Source organism: Globicephala melas, chromosome 5 (genome assembly GCF_963455315.2).
Source record: "Globicephala melas chromosome 5, mGloMel1.2, whole genome shotgun sequence".
Taxonomy (NCBI): Eukaryota; Metazoa; Chordata; class Mammalia; order Artiodactyla; family Delphinidae; genus Globicephala; species Globicephala melas.
In genome coordinates this window covers 85,920,293-85,942,577 of record NC_083318.1, presented here as the reverse complement: position 1 = coordinate 85,942,577, position 22,285 = coordinate 85,920,293, and positions in this window count along the sequence as shown.

Here is a 22,285-nt window from a genome sequence, read left to right as displayed (position 1 = left end):
CCTTTCTTTGTTTTTATGCTTTCTTATATAACGTCTTTCCCCGGACTCTTGTCAGCAGAGTGATCCTAACCGCTTCCAGTTTGAATCCATTTTTGCTCAAATAAACTAAAAAATTTTAATATGCCTCAGTTTATCTTTTGACACTGGTGACAATGCAAAATGGTACAGCCATTAGAAGGCAGTTTGGCTATTTCTTACAAATCAGACATACTCTTACTACAGGATCCACCAATCATCCTTCTTGGTTTTTACCCAAAGGAGTTGAGAATTTATGCCCACAGAAAAACCTGCACATGGATGTTTATAGTAGCTTTATTCATAATTGCCAAAGTTTGGAAGCAACCAAGATATTCCTCAGTAAGTAAATGAATAAACTGTGGTGCATCCAGACAATGGACTATTAATCAGCATTACAAAGAGATGAGCTATTAAGCATGAAAAGATGCAGAGGAATCTTAAACGCATTTTAGTAAGTAAAAGAAGCTAATCCGAAAAGGCTACATACTGTGTGACCCCAAATACATTCGGGAAAAGAAAACTGTGGAGACAGTAAAAAGATCAGTGGTTGTCATGGGTTGAAAGTGGGGAAAGGATGAATAGGTGGATCACAGAGGATTTTTAGGGCAGTGAAACTACTCTGTATGAAACTGTAATGATGGATACATGTCATTATGCATTTGTCCAAACCCAAAGAATGTACACCACCAAAGGATTACCCAAGATAAACTGTGGACTTTGGGTGATTATGATGCGTCAATTTAGGTTCATCGATTATAACAAATGTACAACTCTAGTGGGGAATGCTGATAATGGGAAAGCCTATGCATATGTGTTGGCAAGGTTTATATGGGAAATCTCTATATCTTCCTCTCAATTTTGCTATGAACCTAATACTATTCTAAAAAAATAAAGTCTTAATATCATTAGGACACTTTTTACTTGGGTAAGTTTGGACTTAAATTGTTCCAGACTTTCTGAAACAGTTTCAGGTCAAATTTCCAGGAACATTTTAGAAATTCTGTGGGCTAAGTGGAACACAGATGTGCAGCCACTACTTTTGTGAATGTGTGACTAGGACGTCAACACAAGCTGTGCTCCTATACATCAGTGCTTCCATCTAAACGGACTCATTTGACCAGAACAACAAGTTCACCTGCCAGTGCAAGGAGAGAAAGGTATAATAAAAAGAGGAAAAGAATGAAAGGCATTTAAAAGTTGAATAGTTAAAATTACACTTAGTTAATCATTGCATTTGTTTTTCAAGGGCTACAATCTTTTGGAGAAAGAAAAACAAGGCAGAAAACAGATTGAATGTTGGAATTAATATGTGCAGGATTTCTGTAAAGAATCTAGTCTATCTTCCTTATCTCCATATTAAGCCTTAATTTTATCCAAAACTTAAGTAGCCGAACCTACTTCCCCACCTTCCTCCCCTTCTTGCCTCCTTGGGTTTTTTCCCACACGTATTTATTGTACATCCATTACATGGTAGATACTGCCCAAGACACTGTTTTTTGTGCCAAAATAAGGAGTCTGAACTTGACCCTCTTGATCTGTAGTTCTCAAAGTATACTGTGCACAAGATTCATAAGGAAAATTTATTGAAAATGTAGATTCCTGGTCTTGAACCCAGAAATAAGATTCAGGGGTTTGTTATAAGGCTGGGAACCTGCTAATTTTTTTAAAAAAATAATTTATTTATTTTTGGCTGCATTGGGTCTTTTGTTGCTGTGCCCGGGCTTTCTCTAGTTACAGAGAGTGGGGGCTACTCTTCAGTGCGATGCACGGGCTTCTCATTGCGGTGACTTCTCTTGTTGCAGAGCAAGAGAACGAGCTCTAGGCACACGGGCTCAGTAGTTGTGGCACACAGACTCAGTAGTTGTGGCACACGGGCTTAGTTGCTCCGCGGCATGTGGGATCTTCCCGGACCAGGGCTCAAACCTGTGTCCCCTGCATTGGCAGGTGGATTCTTAACCACTGCGCCACCAGGGAAGTCCCAAACCTGCTATTTTAACAGGCATCTTGAGTGACTGGAGGGAATAACATGATTGGATCGTTTTAATACGATAACTCTATCAAGTTCTCTATGCATCTAGTAATTTCATTTGCGACAAGCCTGACTCTGCAAGTTTTTGTCTCTCTTTAAGAACTCTAGAATCAGGCTCTCTGTTCTAATCCAGACTCTGCCACTTAGAAGCTATTGATCAAATTAACCTCTTTCAGCTCTGCATCCTAATCTGAGGGTATGTGGGAATCAGAATAGCTGCCTCAAAGAGTTACCTTGCAGATTTAGCAAGTAAAGCATGTATGCCACCTGGTATACAGCAGTAAGCACTTAAAAAATGGAAGTCATTATCGTTGTTGTTATTGATAGTAGTTTTACCACAGCTTTATTTTTTAAGAGGGAAGAATAGTAGGACATACAGTTTTTGCCCCAATAATTAGTTGGGCTCCTGGGGCATGACTAGACAGATGATTGCTTCAAAAGAGAAAATGGTTCTGACTGATTCTATTATCTAGAAATAAGGCAGAGATGATTGTGTTAGAAAGAATTTTATTTTACAATTTCCATGTATTTACTTATTAAATCCCTGGATAGTATTTTCTACCATTATTGCTGCTCTGAAAATTTCTTCTCATTGTTTAATTTAAAAGAACTGAAATTATACCTAGCCCAGAGAAGGAAATATCATCTGCTCTTGACACACACCTAAAAGATGTCATTAACAGAGATAAGGAATATAAAAGAAGAATCAGGATTGTAAAGAAGATAAGTTCAGTTTGGGTCAATTTCTTCACCACTTACATACACCTAGGGTCTTATATTCTTAAATGCTAAATTTAATTGCATACATTATCTTATTGATTCTTCATAATCACCCTATGAGGACAGTACATATGCAGAACATATGGGTGTGTCCTCAGGTTTACAAAAGTGTTTGCAAGTGAAAATATGGTGATTTAGAAGTCTTGCAGAATGGAAGTAGAGAAATCATTTAAAATTAAAATTGACTCTTCTGCTTTTAAGTTCTGTTAAAAGATAAACTGAGGCATAGTAAACATTTTACGAGTTTATTTCAGCAAAAATCAAATAAGCCAGTACCAATCCAGAAGTAGTTAGGAGAGCTCCATCCACACGAGCTGGGGGAAAGAAAGTGAAGGCTGAGTGCAAAGTAAGGAAATAACTGATTGGCTATAGCATAAGGCCTAATTGGCTATTTGTGACTGACTGTCCTTAGGTTTTGATTTGGTAACCTTGGCATTTACTGGGTTAGGTTTTGGTTTGCTTACATAGACTGACATGGCATTTAGAGCCACCTCAGTCTAATGGCTTCCTTGTTTAATTAATTTAACACAACTAAGGGAACAAGCAGAAAACCACTAGATTAATTGTTCAGAAAAAAGTCAAACCTACCCTCCCACCTTCCCCCTTTACCAAGAATTAGCTGAGGAATAGAAACACGGAGGAATGCAGGATTTCTACCATTTATGTGGGTTTGAGCCAAATTTAAACAATACAGAACAGACTACTTTAGTTGATGACTGGATTACACCTAAAAACAAATGCCTTTGAGGGAAACTGGGTAGTGTAGCAACAGAATTGTGGCCTACCTGAAGACAGAAGGGAAATCTTTTTTTTTTTTAATCTCAAAATCTGAAGCTAAATTTTTTTAATTTAATTTATCTTTTTTTATATTTTTATACAGTAGGTTCTTAGTTATCTATTTTATACATATTAGTGTATAAGGGAAATCTTTTTAAGTGCTGTGTTAAAACATCATTTTTAATTTTCCCTACAACCAGGTTGAACTACTCACATGTGTTCAATTGTTAGCTCTGAAAGATATAGAGGCTCTTTAAGAAAACAGTTTTTGGCGTAAATGATTAAATTATAAATAAGTGAAAAAATGAGCCAGTAAAAATAAAGTTACAGAATTTACTCCTATATCATTAAATATTAACTTTGACCATGGATTTTTAAATTGATGTGTCATATTCCATCGTATGAATGAGCTATTGGCTACGGTCCAGTTGCACACCATTGTATCTAGCTCCAGCAGGAAGGAATTCATTACCCGGTATTAGATGGCTTAAACTCCTTGTAATGGCAGGCGCTAAGGAGCTTCCGGGAACGACTTCCACTCGCCAAAATCACACCGCCAACCCTCACTTCCGAAGCAGCACTGCCACTAGGAAGTCATCAAACCAAGAGGTTTCGGCGGACAGAACAATACTGGCTCCGCCTGGGTTCACAGCATCAAAACCCGCCTCTGCTGCGGTCCCGGTCCCGTGTCCACGGATCTCTTGTCCCTGTGTGGTGGAACCCACTCTCAACCCTAACAGCTAGGGCATCTGGGAAATGTAGTTTTTACTTTCCAACCTCAAAGGCACAGAAAGAATACTAGAAGCCGACTGGAATGCAAGTAGAACATTGTTATAATTTACTTAACCATTCGTTAGATTTTTAGGTTGTTACATATTTTTCTCTATGATAAATAAATAAAATAAATTCCTAAAAGTGGAATCTTAGTCAAACAGTATGAATACTTTTCAAGTTTTTAATAATTATTGCAAAACTCCCCTCTTAAAAACTTATACGAGTTTATATTCCTTCTGGCCATCCTGTTCCATATTGTCAATCATGATTAATGCATTTGCTCATACTTTTAAAAAGGAAAATGACACATCATTTAAAAACTTCTAATTTATTTTGCTAGTAAATTTGAACAGTTTAATTCTCACTGTAGGTGAAGTACCATCAAGTCCTTAGACTACCCATTTCCCCAGTATTTCTCAGCAATGCATTCATATGCATTATCTCAAATGATGGTAATCATCCATATATATATATATGGATATATATATCCATATATATCATCCATATATAATTACTATTAGTTAAATAAGTAACTTTAAGATCTAGTGACCGCTTACTACAGCTCTGTGTTGGTAGGTAAACCATCCTCTTTAGGTCTTTCACGTAAACACAAGGAAACTTTCTTCTTTTACTGTCTCCAAAATTAAATTAATTAAAAAATGAATTAAACTTAATTAAAGCCTGTAGACCATAACTTAGAAGTAAGATTATGTAACTTGATTATGATGCCATCACTTTAATTTAGGTGCAAATACTAGACTTGAATCATAAGCATCTGAATATCTATAGGTATAACTTTATGAGATTTGTGGGTTACATGTGCACGGGTCCAGGCTCTGAATTTCTTGCCACTCACAGTAAGAGCCATGGAAGGAAAGCTGCTCTGTGAGGAAGAGCTCTATAGCTTGGGAAAGTCTGAAAGGTACAAACATAGAGCTGTCATTACATCTGCTTGAATCCACTGACAGAATCACTAGGCCTCCCTGATTTAATGCGGCTCCATGAATTCCCAGGGAACCCCTGGGCTGTCAGGACAACAGTTCCCACATCATTTTCTTCTAGTAGGCATCATGTGAAGCATCTACTCTGAAATGATAAGAGATTGATTGATTGATTGATTGATTGATTTTTTTACTATTCTTGAGGTTAAAGATCCTCTATTTTCTTACCAAAATAAGCATAAGGAGATTTAGAGAAGGCCTTAATGAATTGTTTGTTTTATTCATATTTAGTGATTTAGAGGAGAAAGAACTTGTTCTAAATTCACCTTTGAAACTAGAATATTGATTTTTCACCAGATTAAGACCCCATACATATGTATTATACTTAAACAGCTATCTTTAAAAGCTGAGTTTACCACAAGACCATAAACTGTCATTACTCTCCATCTAGTGGCAAGATAGGTTACCTGAAAGCAAGAAAAATTCTGACACTCGAGTACTAGAGCCAAATATTTAAAAATAGAACAGTAAGTATTATAGCATGGAATAAACCTCACCCCTCTTCTGTTAAATTTTGATATAAATAAAAACTCTACGTAGGGGCTTCCCTAGTGGCACAGTGATTAAGAATCTGCCTGCCAATGCAGGGGAAATGGGTTTGAGCTCTGGTCCGGGAAGATCCCACATGCTGCGGAGCAACTAAACCCATGCATCACAACCACTGAGCCTGCACTCTAGAGCCCTCGAGCCACAACTACTGAGCCCGCATGCCACAACTACTGAAGCCCGCGCACCTAGAGCCCGTGCTCCGCAACAAGAGAAGCCACCGCAATGAGAAGCCTGCACGCCACCATGAAAAGTAGCCCCCGTTTGCTGCAACTAAAGAAAGCCCGTGACAAGCAATGAAGACCCAGCGCAGCCAAAAATAAAAAAGTTTAAAAATACTTTATGTAAAATAATCCATGATTGTAATTTGATATTGTGTCAAGTCATCTAATTTGGAAATGAAAACACTTGCTGGATGATAACAACCACAGGCCTTTTCTTGAAAGCATTTCTTCTTAACACTTTAAACATTTTATGATCTTAAAAATCTTATTGTTCTTAAGAAAATGCCAAATTATATTTTAATTGTTGCAAGGAGAAGATTTAGAAAATATGTTGCCAAGCAATTTAGAGCAAATCAAAATCAGAATTGGGTCACTGGCAGGATATTTTTGGTGCAAGAACTTTGTAATCTGGAGGTGTTAATCAGAATATGATAGTACATATAATTAGCAAAGGTAGCTGATAGTCCCAGATTAAGCTGACATTCAATATTGAGCCCATATGGGGTGGTTGCAGTGGGCATCTACCTGCTCCAATGTGTTCAACATTCTATTAGGATTAGTTCATGCCATCTAGTTATTAAATCATTTGGGTATCACTCCAGATCCTAAGGGACACAAGAAAAAATAACAAACTAGGAGTAATGCCAATAGTAGGAAAAGAAAGTAAACATTGAGAAATCTTTAGAGGAAGCCAAGTGAATGGACCAGACCAAACAAGAATTTTTTTCTTTTTTGCGGTATGTGGGCCTCTCATTGTTGTGGCCTCTCCCGTTGTGGAGCACAGGCTCTGGACGCCCAGGCTCAGCGGCCATGGCTGACGGGCGCAGCCGCTCCGCGGCATGTGGGATCTTCCCGGACCGGGGCACAAACCTGCGTCCCCTGCATCGGCAGGCGGACTCTCAACCACTGCGCCACCAGGGAAGCCACAAATAAGAAGTTTTAAAAGCATAATAAATAACCTTAGAAAGCTAAAGGAGGAAACTGGAAACAGGAAATAAGAAAATCAGTTATGAAGGACCAATTGGAGATACTGAATATGAAAACTCTACCAGATGAAATAGTATAGTGAGAATTGTATCAGAAACACCTTACCACTGTTTTGTGGATACTGTTTATCAGAATGAATATACTTGAAAAACAAATTAGTAAACTGAAAGATCAGGTCAATTAACATTTCTGAAGGAATTAGGAAGGGACAAAGTGGTACTAAAAAAACTGAGAGAAAAGTTAAGACATAGTGACAGAATTTTGCAAGATTAAAGAATGATATTAGTATCTAGATGGAAAGAGTGCAGAGAAAGTGTTGAAATAGGAGAAATTTCAAGGTAGCATTTTAAAATCTAATTAATTATATGTAAGGCCCAAATAAGTTATTGTAAGGTGCACAAGGCCTGAGAAGGCTGACACAGAAAGATCCTATTTGAAAACATTGTGGGATGAAGTGTCTGAGCAAGGAAAGGAATGAATCCAAGAGGTAACTAGGAGATGTAGAAAGTGTGGGAGAAGGACTTGTGCTTGGATCAGAAGCTGCTGGAGCATCTTTAATTCAAACAGCTTCAGGGAGAGACAAGATTGGACTGCTTCCTTTACCCCAGAGATTTCATAGAGTATACATATGTGTGACATATGTCATTGGTATGTGTGTATATTTGCTGGAGGAACAAAGGCCAAAAAAACCTCCCATGAGTTTATTTACAAGTTGTACATGTGAATATATATGTACTATTTCCTATGATCAGAGGTGATATTTAAAATATATAACATGTAGTACAGCATGGGGCACTGACCCATCAGAGCAGATGTCAGTCAAAGGGCTAGAGTAGATTCCGGGAGGCTCCTGCTTGGTCCTTCACCTGGGGATTAGGGGTAGATTTGGGACAGGCTGGGGCAGTGGGAGGCACAAGGATGGGGCTCAGGGTAGCTTCTATTTACGAACAGATATAGAATTGTTCAAAACTTTAACAGTTGGTATGGTCACATATACTGGCAGAATAGCAATGTGCCTTCATGTTTGATGATGTAATGCAGTTTTCTAAAACATACTTTACTTTTTTTTTTTTTTTTTGCGGTACGCGGGCCTCTCACCACTGCGGCCTCTCCCGTTGCGGAGCACAGGCTCCGGACGCGCAGGCCCAGTGGCCATGGCTCACGGGCCCAGCCGCTCCGCGGCATGTGGGATCCTCCCGGACCGGGGCACGAACCCGCGTCCCCCGCATCGGCAGGCGGACCCCCCAACCACTGCGCCACCCGGGAAGGTCCTACTTGTTTTTTAAAACAAACTTTGGGTAGATGTTATATTCCTGAGAGATGATGACAGTTCCTGAAGTAAAACGATTTGGTATATTGGAGTGCCTTATCTTCTTTACATGGCAAGTAAGAAAAAATAAATAAGGGATATTAAGTTATAATAAAGAAGAGAGAATAATCAAATAATCTTACTCAAGATATTTTCCTGACAAGTCAGCTTGCTTGGGTTTTCACTGTTTCTGGGTTATAAATATCATGTACCATTTTCTTTCCTATAGTTTAAAGAAAGGTGACTTAAGACATGAAACCTATTAAGCTAAGTTTTTAAAAAAAACTTTAGGATAGTTTCCTCTCATTGCATACCTAAACCAAACTGCAGGCTAGTGCCAAGCCCAGGAGATCTGAGCAGAGTCACAACTTCCTTCAGACCAGTCTGCACACCCATGAGTGAGAAATAAACGTCGTTTATTCATTGAATTGTTCAGTTGTTTGTTACATAGCAAAAGACATTCCTTTGTCACTTATTAATGTATTCATCATTCATGTGTGCTAGGTATTACTGTAAAAATCTAAAGCTGGTTTTTCTTGTAAAAGATTGATTAGGCCAGTTTCTGGTAAAACTAATGAGGAAAAAGGGAAGAAGATGCAATAAATAACAGCACCCATGAAGTTTGCATTCTGCTATTGAAACAGAAAATACACAACTAAACATGGAAACCCAAATGGCTGATAAGAGTTATTTACCATTACTAGTAATCAGAGAAATGCAAATTAAAGCATCAATTAGAAAGTCTTATATCAAGTAGAGGTGAGAATGTTGGGAAATAAGAAATCTCCCAGGGACTTCCTTGATGGCGCAGTGGTTAAGAATCTGCCTGTCAATGCAGGGGACATGCGTTCGAGCCCTGGTCCGGGAAGATCCCACATGCTGCGGGGCAACTAAGCCCGAGAGCCACAACTACTGAGCCTGCACTCTAGAGCCCGTGAGCCACAACTACTGAGCCCACGTGCCACAACTACTGAAGCCCATGCGCCTAGAGCCTGTGCTCCACAACAAGAGAAGCCACCGCAACGAGAAACCCGCGCACTACAAGGAAGAGTAGCCCCCGATTGCCACAACTAGAGAAAGCCCACGTACAGCAACGAAGATGCAATGCAGCCACAAAATTAATTAATTAATCAAATTTTAAAAAAAAGAAATCTCCCATAAAGCTTAAAAGAAAGTAAGTGCAACCATTCCAGAGAGTAACCTGCAAGTACTTGGTACATTAACTCTACTTATACTCTCTATAGGATGTAGCAATGATATCCTAGGTCTTCTGCACATGTCCCTAAGAATATTTTTTACAGCACTGGGTGTGGTAATAAGAATGGAAGAAGCCTAGATGCCCATCAGGAGAGAAATGAGAAGTAAAGTGAGAGATAGACACATAATAAAGTTATATGCAGTAATCAGAATTAATGTTCTAGATTAATATATAGCTAGGTGGATCTTAAAATATTTTGGCAAGTACAAAAAAAAAGAAACAATATGAGATTTATAAAAGAATATCTTTCAAGGAGATTAAACACACACACTCAGAAAACAACCCTACACTTATTTCTAAGGATACACGTGTATCTAAATAAACATGGAAGAGCATATATTTTAATACATGTATTTTTACACAAGGGTGGAAGAGAGATGATGGATGCATGGAAAAAATAGTGAAATGAAAGGAGGAAAAATAAGAGAAATTGGACAGATGCTGATAATGTACGGTGAAATGGGGGAAAGTGATTAATTCAACTTTGTGCACTTGATCATCTAAAAGTAATAATACATAGTACAACCTGGAGTATGGGTTCTGGGGTAATTTGAGAGCATATGAAAGTCTGTGCTATCTGAGCATGAGCGTGTTGAATTCTCAGGCTTCTAATGATTCCCTTCTCTTATATTCTTTCTGGGCTAAGGGAAAGATAATAAATATCATAGCAGTTGTACTTTAATTCTGTTTTGGCAAATGATAATAACGAGATAAGCTATAAAGCTCTAATTGATGCATCTATGTATACTAGCAAACATAAATGTAGAAAATATATTTAAAAAGAAGATGATGTACCATGATCATCAAAAACTTCACCTTTCCATGTGACAATTATGGTGATTTTTTTCATAGTGGGAATTCTTTTGCAATTATCTCATTAACTGGTATAACATGAAGCTTAAATTGCATTCTCAGATTTTAATATGTTATCATTAGAAATTACTTCAATTGTAACTACCATTTTATCTTTCTTTAGTTATCATTCATGACCTTCAATGAGGAATATCTTTGGAACTCAGTGCCTCTAAAAATTATTTGTCTTGCACTTACCCTCTGTTCTATATTCTATTTATTGTCTTGCTTCCTTTGAAAAATCACAAAAGGAAAAGAAGGCAGTGGAGTATACAGCACAGCCTGTTAGAGGAAATAGCTGAAATAATAGTTTCTTAACTGTTGAATGTGAATATTAAGAGGATATTATGCTTCCATGTAGAACATTTAATTATATTCAGTGTGTTTTAACATCACTGACTGCTCCTTAGTTGATGGTGTAGGGAACGTTTGTCATGTGGAAAAATGCCAACTTTACATCTCAGGGAATCTGAAGAATGTCCTTGCTTCCTGATTAAAATGCTTCAAAAAGTTTTAAAAGAAGAGTGTGTGTGTTTGTTTTTTGTGGTGAGGAATGATAGACATTACCATTTGAGAAAGAAAAAGCTTGTTATATCACTCAGTTGATGATTACAATTCAGCTGTCATCTGTTTTTTTCATCTAACTAGTGAAGGTTAGGTTACTTATTTCTTTGACTAGGTGAATTGAGAAGGCATAGGTTCAGAAAGATTACCTAAGGAAACTGATAATTGTGGTGAATTGATTTATATTCACTCTGTAAATGGGTGGTGATGTGGCTTTCCTCTTTATTTTCATCATAATTATGCTTTCTTTTCTGGTTATTTCATGTGAATGTTTATACATATTGCATTTCAAAATGATTTTGTAGTTGCAAAAATGACTATTTTGAAATCTATAGACAGATGAACAAGCTAACCCTTTGGGATCTGACTGTGTTGGAACTATGAGGTCCCGCTTATTTTTCTTAGCATTTGTCTTCTGGTTGCTGATTATTGTTACCATTCCTCATGATTTGCTCCCCAAAGTGGTAGGATCTGTGAGACCTGGTTCCTCCGCTTCTGATTTTGATCCATCCCTACAAACAGGCTAAGTCACGAACTCCCTGGTTCATTGCCACAATAAGCAGGGTAACTGAGAATGACCTATAGTACTTTCTTTCAGAAGATCAATCATTCAACTCACTGAATGTTAATTACTAATTTAACCCTGGAGAAGGACATTTCCTTTGTTATTCTCTGTAGGAAGATATATTCTTCAGAGATCCACAGTTCTTTTATATCATAATGTAGAAAAGGTAATATATTCTTTTATGAAACATCTGAAATTCCAGTCTCTATTTAATGGAAAATGAATAACATTAGTCTTTATTTCATTGACCCTTTTTTCTAAAATTGTTTGACATGACTGTATATGAAAACAGGTGATGCTTCTGCTAGATCAGGAACCAGAGCTTCAGTAGTTAAAGAGAAATCACAGAAACTCATCCACATGTACTGTATTTTTGTAACTTTGGAGTTGCTATCTGCTGATATTCATGAAAAGCTATTGGTTAAAAATGATACTGTGCATATGAGGTCAGATATCTAGGCTCCTATATCTTTGAATAGAGTCAGGTAAAATACTTTCTTTTATAGCTTTTTGGAGGCAAGAACTATTTCATTGACGTCTTTCCCTGGAACCCAGAAATTACCAGGCATAGCTCACTAAGCGCCTGAAGTAAATGTTTGTCTTTTGTTGTTCTTTTTGCCCAGAGTACAAACTCTCTTTGTATATTTGGGGAATTCTCCACCTTAGGCATCTTTGACAGAAGGCCCAGAGTCCATATGCTCTGTATCCCAACTTCCTTTTCAACTAGGGCGCAGGAACATGACCAGGGCTCAACCAATCTGCTGAACCCACTCAACTTTACATTGGGAGCTAGTGGAGAACCTACTCTGATAGTGGTAGCAGTATTTAAGTAACAACCTGTGGCAGGGCACCAGTGAAAGTAGAACCGGTATGGCATATGGTGTCTGGTTGCCAAAAGTGAGTGGCTGTCCAAGTGAGTAGGGGGGCGGGGTGGGGGGGTAGTGGAGCTGGAGCCAGGGCTGCTTGAAGAGCAAAGGGCTGGGAGACCCGGCACCTGCCTGCCTCTCAGCTCGGTGCCCTGCCCGCCGGTGGTGCTGCATCCACAGAGCTACAGTCCCTGCCAGAGGAGCTGCAGAGGCAGTATGAGCTGCGGGTGCAGGAGGACCTAGAGGAGGCTTAGGTGGTGCCTCTAGGACCTGGAAGAGGCCCTGAATGAGTGAGCCTCTGCCACCATCCACCACGGCCCCAGGGGGACTACAGGCTCCTGGGGCACTCTGGCATTTCTGGGTCTCCGGATTCCCCCATGCATGAAATGGGCTATGATTATCAGCACTCCCACCCTGGGGCCTTCTGACCCTCCTTGGTTTCGACATTAGGGGCCCCACTCCCATCAGGGTCCAGGAGCTCCCCACTGCCCCTGCTTGCTGAGGGCCCAGAGCCCTCTGACCCCTCTCTGCCCCTCTCGCCTGCAGGCCCTGATCTGTCCATTTGCAGTCGAGGAGGATAACAGACAAGGAGGAGCCTTCCAGAGGTTGAGAACATTGGATAATGGAGTTCTCCCCAGAAAACATAATTGGAGCCTAATCAAGAATCGTCCCTGGGCTTCCCTGGTGGCGCAGTTGTTGAGAGTCCGCCTGTCGATGCAGGGGACGTGGGTTCGTGCCCTGGTCCGGGAATATCCCACATGCCGCGGAGCGGCTGGGCCCGCGAGCCGTGGCTGCTGAGTTTGCGCGTCCGGAGCCTGTGCTCCGCAACAGGAGAGACCACAACAGTGAGAGGCCCGCGTACCGTAAAAAAAAAAAAAAAAAAAAAAAAAAAAAAAAATCACTTTAAAAGTTATTAATAGACTAGATCTCTTATTAAAACATTTCTTTTTAACTGTAGGTATTTGGCATGGAGAGTTTAGCTGTATTCAACCCTGTTGATTTGTTCCTGCATTTGTGCAATTTTATTTCTAAGTTTTCTTCAGTTCTTACATATCAAAAGCAAGTGAGAAATAGACTCTGCATGTGCATGTATTCTGAGTTTTTATTAACTGACTGAAAGAGGCTTTTATTTTAGAAAATAAATTGTATTTGTATTGTATCTATCCTCATAGTTATTATTCTACATCCAAGTAAGTACCTTGTTACAGCTTTTATCTTTTACCTCTCAAAGTAAGGAAAATGAAAACGTTTATCATTTGACAACTGTCTCAAATCCTTAAGTATACCATACCCTAGATAAAATGTCTACTACTGGTAAGAAGAATTAGCTTTTTATGGGTATGATATCAAGAATTGACAAACAATATGGAATAATGGAGAACACACAAAAAGAGTTCCCAGAAAAAGTTCTTAGGGATTTGTATTTCTTGTGCCTTGAATATTTTGATAACTAGCCTAAAGGAAAGGATTTCAAATCTCAGACCGGTTTATAGAAGGGACCACTCACTGTCATTATGGCTCCATGGGTATTCATGGAAAGTCCTTGTTTGGTGGGACTTATGCCTTTTTCTTACATACAAGACCAAGTTCAATCAGGCTTCTCTTTTACTTAGACCTCTTACTCCGATCCTCCATGGTTCTCGGGAATGCTGCCCTGCTGCATCCTCAGCCATTCCTTTCACTAATTTCTCATTTGTTCCCTATGCTCATCCCTGATACAGTGGTTCTGATTTTTTGAACCATTGTTTAAAACCTACTTTTGTCCTCAGCATACTCCCAAAACAACCTCTGCCTCACAGATCTTCTGTCTTGAAAGTCACTGCTAATGTCCCCTTAGCCTGATCCAGCAATCTCTTTCTGATTCCCTTTAGGGACTCAGATCTGTAGCCAGACGGCCTGTGTCCTAATCCAGCTACGCTATTTACCAACCAGGAGACTTGTGGTATATTATTTATCTTCTCTAGGCTTCTGTTTCTTTATCTGTAAATTGGGCTAATACTTGTTGTGAGTGTTAAGTGAGCTAAACATATAAAGAACTTAGTATAGTGCTCAGCACACTATAGAAAGTTCTCAGCAATTGGAAACCATTATTGCTGTGGTTGTAAATTTTTCTCATTCATTTGTTCAGTAATATGTATTGAATTCCTACTACATGCTAGGCACTGGAGCTATAGAGAAAGGGGTCTAGTCCCTGTGTTAAAGAAGATCATAGTCTAGTTAGGAAAATATACAGGGAAAGAGAAAATAATAATGATGTGAGATGAGAAATACATACAATGAACCACCAAAATTGACATTGGACCTAGATTTACTGATATGGAAAGATATCCATAAAATATTGTTAAATAAAAAATAGATAAAAACCCATTTTTATTACATATTCTATTATTTTTCCTCTAAGCAATGCTGAGCACCTGAAATACTTCAAGTACATGGTAGGTACTGGGAATACAGAGGTGAGTAAGACAGACATACATATGGAGTTCATAAATTTGGTGGTGGGGAAACTGGTACTGAACACATAATTCCAAGTAGTATGCCTGCTATGAAGTAAATGTAAGAAATGCTATACCAGCTTTTCCAGAGCTAAAGTAGATTAGAAAATCACTTCTCTGAAAATGTAACTTCTAAAGTGAGATTTGAATGATAAATACAAGGTACTTCCATGAAGCGCTGGAGTAAAAGTGTTCACAGCGGAGCGAATAGAATGACAAACTCTAAGGTGGACAGACCATGGTATGTATAAAAAGGTGAGAACTCCAATGTGGCATTAGGAGGAAGAGGTGGGGAGAGTGGCATATAGTAAATATGGAAAGGTAAGTAGTGACCAGATCTTTCCTGGCTTTACAGGTTATAGTAAGGGCATAAAATCTTTCCCTAAAGGCAATGTGAAATTTTAAAAGACTATTAAGGAGAGGAAAGGTTTGAATAATCTATAGTTTAAAAAAGATAATTGCCCGCATTGTGGAAAGTAAGAAGGGGCACAAACACACATAGGGAGGAGGATATATAGCAAAATGTGTTCACTTGTGGGCACAAAGTGAATATCTGGGATAGTAACAGATTTGACTAATTTGATTCTCTTTAAACTGGTTTTCTATATTTTTTTGAAATTTTCACAGTGGATCAGTATCATTTTTTAATAATAAAAACAATAAAACATATATTAAAAATGCTAATACAACATAATAGGTGCTATAGCTAAGGAAAGTACAGATTAGGAAGGACATCTAATCTAGACTGATGGAGAACACCTACCTAGAAAAGGTGAAAGATGAATTAACTGCTGAGGGATGAGTAGTTCAGCCAGACTAAGAAAGGGAAAAGAGATCTTAATCAAAAGCAGAGCATTTATAAAGATATGTTGATTAAAGGGAAGGTAGATCAGAGTGCAAAGTATGCCATGACCAATGATGTGGCTGAAGAGGCAGGCAGGGGAAAGGCATTAGATATTATGCTAATAAATTTTAAATTTATTCTTCAAATGGTAAATAGTAATTGAAGAAATTTTAGCAAGAGAGTGACATGGTGAGATTGGCATTTGAGAATGATCATCCTAGTAAGAAGTGGGATAATGTACTTCATGAGAACAAGATCAGATATAGAAAGACCGATTCGGAGTTTGACTCATGTATTCAATAATAATAGTACCAAATGCCTCGTAGGTAATAACTATTAGATCAGGCATTGGAGAAACAGTGGTAAACAAGGGAGCTCCAAGGTGCAGAATGGCTCATCAAGAATGTTTCCTCTACTTCCAAGAAAGCAAGTTAATGACATTTTATAGTACATGCTCTTAACAAAAGATCATTTCCCCCCCCCTTCTTTTAAAATAAGATATTTTATTATAGGTACTCTGTCTTTGGTGTGTTTTTATTTGCCCTTCTGAATCCACTGTCTATCCTTCACCCCTCTCTACCTTATTCTTATTCTTCTCTATGCCTTATTCTTATTCTACCTTTGTCCTGGGAGGCAGACCTGTTTAGACAACATTAATAGATTCTTACACCTTCTGACTTCCATTTAGTTTCAGCCAATAGGGAGGCATAGGAGCAGTAGATCAGGGACTTGGGAAAGGATGAGGTAAGGGTACTTACCTCCTGGCTCCCTCCCTGCAAGTCTGCCTTCTGTGTCCCTCAACTGAAGGTCACTGCTCATCTCAAGCCAAATCACTCTATGTGACTCTTTCTCTCCTTTGACTTCTGGCCTAGGAGCTACAGATTAGCTGCTACAAAACCTCGGGTTCCTACATTATACCTTATAATTCCCCCACATCCACACCTTAGAAAATAGTCTCTTTATAAACAATCCTCCCTGAAAATAATCTATTTAGTTGTGCCATCTATTTCTTCTTGGGACCCTGATTGAAGAAGAGTGAGTTCATTGTCTAATCCATGACCGATATTTTGAAACTTCACAGTAGAGTCAGCTGTACTGAAGGATATTGTACAGAAAGCTTGGACTTGAAGAACACTGAGCTCAAAACATTGTATGAGGGAAGGTCTAAAAGAATGACTTTATGTAGTTTCCCAATGGGCAGGAGGTGGGTGTTTTTGGTGGCACAGGAGTTACGCTTGGTGAAGACATTTTTAGAGGTATAAGCATGTCTCTGGATATGTGCTAAGCAATGGAAGAATAGATTGTAGTGAATATCCACTATGGTTCTATTTTATACCAATAATTTTTCTTTTAATCTTATATTCATAAAATAATCTGGATTAGGACACTTGCTAATTCAGCAAGACTTTTATTAGAACAAAAGAGTATGATAGGACATAAATTTACCTTTCTGGGACTTCCCTGGTGGCACAGTGGTTGAGAATCCACCTGACAATGCAGGGGACAGGGGTTCGAGCCCTGGTCTGCGAAGATCCCACATGCCACAGAGCAACTAAGCCCGTGCGCCACAACTACTGAACCTGCACTCTAGAGCCCACAAGCCACAACTAGTGAGCTCATGCACTGCAACTACTGAAGCCTGCATGCCTAGAGCCCATGCTCCGCAGCAAGAGAAGCCACTGCAATGAGAAGCCCGCGCACCGCAATGAAGAGTAGCCCCAGCTCGCTGCAACTACAGAAAGCCCACGTGCAGCAATGAAGACCCAACACAGCCAAAAATAAATAAATAAATTTATAAAAAATAAGAAAAAAATACCTGCCTGTGCATGAAATCCAAAATGATACGAGTAATTGAGATTTTTTTGTTTTGTTTTGTTTTGTTTTGGCGGTATGTGGGCCTCCCACTGCTGTGGCTCTCCCGTTGCAGAGCACAGGCTCTGGACATGCAGGCTCAGTGGCCATGGCTCATGGGCCCAGCCGCTCCGCGGCATGTGGGATCCTCCCGGACCGGGGCACAAACCCACGTCCCCTGTATCGGCAGGCGGACTCCCAACCGCTGCGCCACCAGGGAAGCCCAGTAATTGAGATTTTGACAACACTCACCTTAAATTAAGGCAAGTAACCGGGGAATTAGCACAGATGCATTCAAATTTAGTAGAACACCAATATTTGCAATATTTATGGTTTAATCATGTTCTTTTTATCATGATATGGTATTTGATATGACAATTGAAGTGACTATTCATATTTAAACTATTGCCCCTTTTCACATTTTCTTCACCCATACTAGGAGTCCTTAATAATGAATAAGAATGTTAGGGTTAAAAGAGAAATTATTGTCTAGTCTCTTTAGATAATCCTAATCCTAATGTCGTAATACAATATCCTTTTTGAAAAGATTGCAACCAGTCAAAGAATAATGGGTTAACATGACATATCAAGCTTAAAAAACCCTAAATGGGACCTTCTTAATACCTGTCTTTCCCTACAATAAGCAGAGTTTCTTAAGAGGTCACTATTTTCTGACCCTTCTGAATGATGCATGAGTATACCAGGAAGACAGTCATAACAAATCTCTTGACACTGAGCCCTACCTTTTCCTGCAGCTCAGTGAGAAGGAACTTTGCATAGCATCCTATATGAGGTGGCAAAATTGTTCTAGTATTGGGTTATAGTAACCTTTTCCCTGATTAAGAGTGGAAAAGAAGACAGTACCATGTAAAACTTCCCATGGATTCATAAGAAAGAACTGCTAACTTGGTGTCAAATCTTGAACTTAGATACAATGGTTTTGAACATTGTTGCTATCTTATTATAGTGGTCATTCAATGGAGGGGTAGTCCTGCCTTCAGAAAGGGTACTGATATTTAGATCATGTCCTTAATGGATTCATTGATAAAGAACTTCATGCATTTGATAGTACAAGAAGATTGCAATTAAACTTTGGAGATGTTGGAAGGGTATAAGTGCACAATAGAATACTGTATGGGTATTCAAAATGATGCTGTAGAAATGAATTTGTTGACATGGGCAGATGTTCATGATATATATACTTAAGTAGACAAAAAGACTAAACTGAATGTGTGAGTTAGGATAGTTTTGGCAGCAAGTAACAGAACATCCAACTCAAAATGAATTTAAAATGATGTATTTATTATTATAATTATTAGATGTGTTAATCCAATTGATCTAGTCCAGAGACAGGGCAGGCTTTACAGTTGGTTGATTCAGTAACCTAACAATGTTATCAAGGAAACCACGATAGGCAGAGCTTGTTTCTCTTTGCTCTATCACTCAAAATATCTGCTTTATCCTCCAGCTAGTTCCCCAAATAATTGTAAGATGGATTCCAGGTGCCATTTGGTATAACTACTTGATTCCTCATTAACACTCAGATGGAGAAGAAGAGAATGGCTATCACTTGCTGTAAAGACTGAAGAGGAACCTTTTTAGAAGTCTCTAGCAACCACCTCCTCATTTATCATTGGCTAGAATTGCATCATATTCAGATTTCTAAGCTCATAGTTGGCAAAGGGAATGTGACTCTCTTTAGACTAGTCAGGCTTACTCACTGAGCTAATATCAATTTCCCAAACCAGAGTATTGCCATTCAATGGAGTATAGGTGAAATGCATTTGGAGAGTCAAATACAGTTTTAAAAATATCTATCTAATGTCTATCTTTGAATAGAATAGAAAATTAATCCCACAGTATGATAGCATTGGGCAATGTAATTACATTTCTTTTACATGTTTTCCTTTTCCTTACCTGCATGTAATAGTCTTCTATAACTAAGTATGCATTGTTGTTGTCTCTTTAACCTTTTAGTATGGAAAATTTCAAGTCAATCCAAAAATAAATGAAATAGTATAATGAACCCTCAGGTATCCATCACCTAGCTTCAACAATTATCAACTTGTGACAAATCTTGTTTCATGCATTTTTTTGTAATAAGAAAAAAGTTGATTTTAGTTAAAAAGATGTTAGGATCTAGTCACCTACTTATTTTCTCTAATCCATAGAATTCACCTTTATGCAAATCAGTATGATTAAGCTAAGGATAGCCCAATATTGTTCTTACCAGGTGCTTGAGATACTTCTCAAATTGTGTCCAATGTATTTCTTTGAAAGTTTGGTTTTGCTCAGCTTCTTAGCCTGCCTATCCTTCTCAGAAATTTGTGCTGCAGTATCCCCAACATCAAGAGGAAAAGCACATGACTCTAGGAACTTGGTATCAAAATAAAGTGGCTCACTTGAAAGCATAGAGTTCTTTTGAAATTTCATTTTTACTTTTAAAATCCGTGAAAATGTGCATTTTAGTCTATGTTTATTAGAAATAGAATGTTCTAAATTACTCACGGTTTAATAAATTTGGTACTGTAGGGAGATGGTCCATGTTGGTCTTATGGCTTCCTGTCTTCCGAGGCACCCTGACAAATACCCCTGTGAACACAAGGTCCCCAGTTTGAGAGGCACAGCCTTTTGAGAGGCGCAGGCTTTTTTGCATTTCAGACCCTGATTCTTCCCTCTGACTTTGTTTCCTTGACTTTGAAACCCCATTCTTTTGAAGGACTTCGGAATTCAGTGTTCTTACTTTTCTCCACTGCAGACCTCCTCAGTTAGTGTACCCTACCCTAGGGACTAATCCTTGGTTGTCAGCCCTACTGACTCATCTTGACCAGGTCTGGCCCAGTATCCTGCAGGAAGATCTTGGACCCACAAAAACACAAGGTTGAAGATATGTGTTCGTTTAACAGATCTTTATTGAGTGCCAACTATGTGTCTGGCACTTAGCTAGGCCTTGGGAATAGTGTAGTTAAAAGGAAAGACACAGTTCACTGTCATTAGGGACACAGGGATATACAGACAATTATAAAATGGGCTGAGAAGTGCACATAACATGAAGTATAGCATCCTATGAAGCTCAGAGCAGGGCTCCTTAAGGGGCTCAGGAATGTCTTCCAAGAATGTGGTGCAGTATAACGAGAGGGGAGACAAGGAAGGAGTAGCTTGGTGGTAATTTTCTCTATTTGAATGAAAACTTACTCTGGTTCAACCACACAGAATGGTTTCTTAGAAGTAAAGGGATAGTCAAAAGTGGCATTCAGTATGGGAAATTGTTTCCAGAGTTGCTTATTACACTGATACAGCAAGAAGGGACTAGCACAAAGACTTTGATTACTTACGGGGAGAAATTAGAAAAAAACAATTGTATTCCTTTCAGACTGAATTTTTTTTGTCAACATCTTACAAGTGTATTGTGTATTTTATTCAAGTCTCAGTACTATTTACTCGTGCTGTTTCTTCTTCCCAGAATGAATTTTTTTTATATCTTGGTGAAATCTTAATCACTGGTGAGTCTTTGGCCTTCTATAAAATCTCTGCCAAGCAGAATCAGTTGCTCCATTCTCTCTTTCTCCTTAACCCTTTGTTTCATAACACAGGTGGAGCTTCCATCCCTATCTGCCTCTCCTCCTATGCCTTCCTGCTTGCAAAAAGCAATTAATCATTCTACCTTCTAACCTCAGAACTCTGTATAGTATTTAAATATAATAAATGTTTTAAAGAAATATGTGTATTAAATGGATTAAAATTTAGTTTAATTTTCATAGTCAACTGATTATTTTGATTACTCTATCTTTAAGACTATACTCTCTCGGTATTCAAAAATTTTGTTTATTTTTTCTTTCTTGTTTCCCAACAAAAGAATGAGGTAGTGGTGGTGACGTTGGCATTTGTTCTGAAATCATCTTGATTAGGTGAATAAGATGTGAGACTGATTTCCCACTGAGTAATTCAGAAACAAACACACCCAAGCAATGGTGAACTCCTCTAAGGCGGAGATAGAGGGATAGGCCTTGTCCATGCAGTTAATCAGGGCTGCGGAATGGAGTCGAATGAGAAAACAAATGAAGAAAGGCCTGTGCCTACCCTTTCCATGCTCTTCTACAGATGTATAGTCCTGCACCTCAAGTTACTTAAGCAAAAGACTGTTCTATATTTGGACTTTTTCTTTTCCACTGTTAGCCCTCCTTTCTCTTCCATTTCAGGTATATATCAGACACAAAAATGCTGTAGAGTGACTCTTGATACTGGATGTTCCCCCTTAAATCTTTTTTAGACAATGAAAAAATGGCATAGCAGTTCTGACAGCCTGTTCAGGTGTTCTATTTTTAATAATTTGTATCTCATACTTCCACATATTCCACACAGAGGGCAGATCTCATTATCACTTGTGTATTTTGTTATAACTTTATTAGGCCCAAACAGAGCCACTAATACGTAGGAAAACATATTACTGTAATAAATTAAGATTTGGGATGGTGACAGGAAGTTGTGGCTTTCAGAGACCAAAATAGCCTTGTTTGTGATCTTAGAGAAAAACCAAGAGTTGTT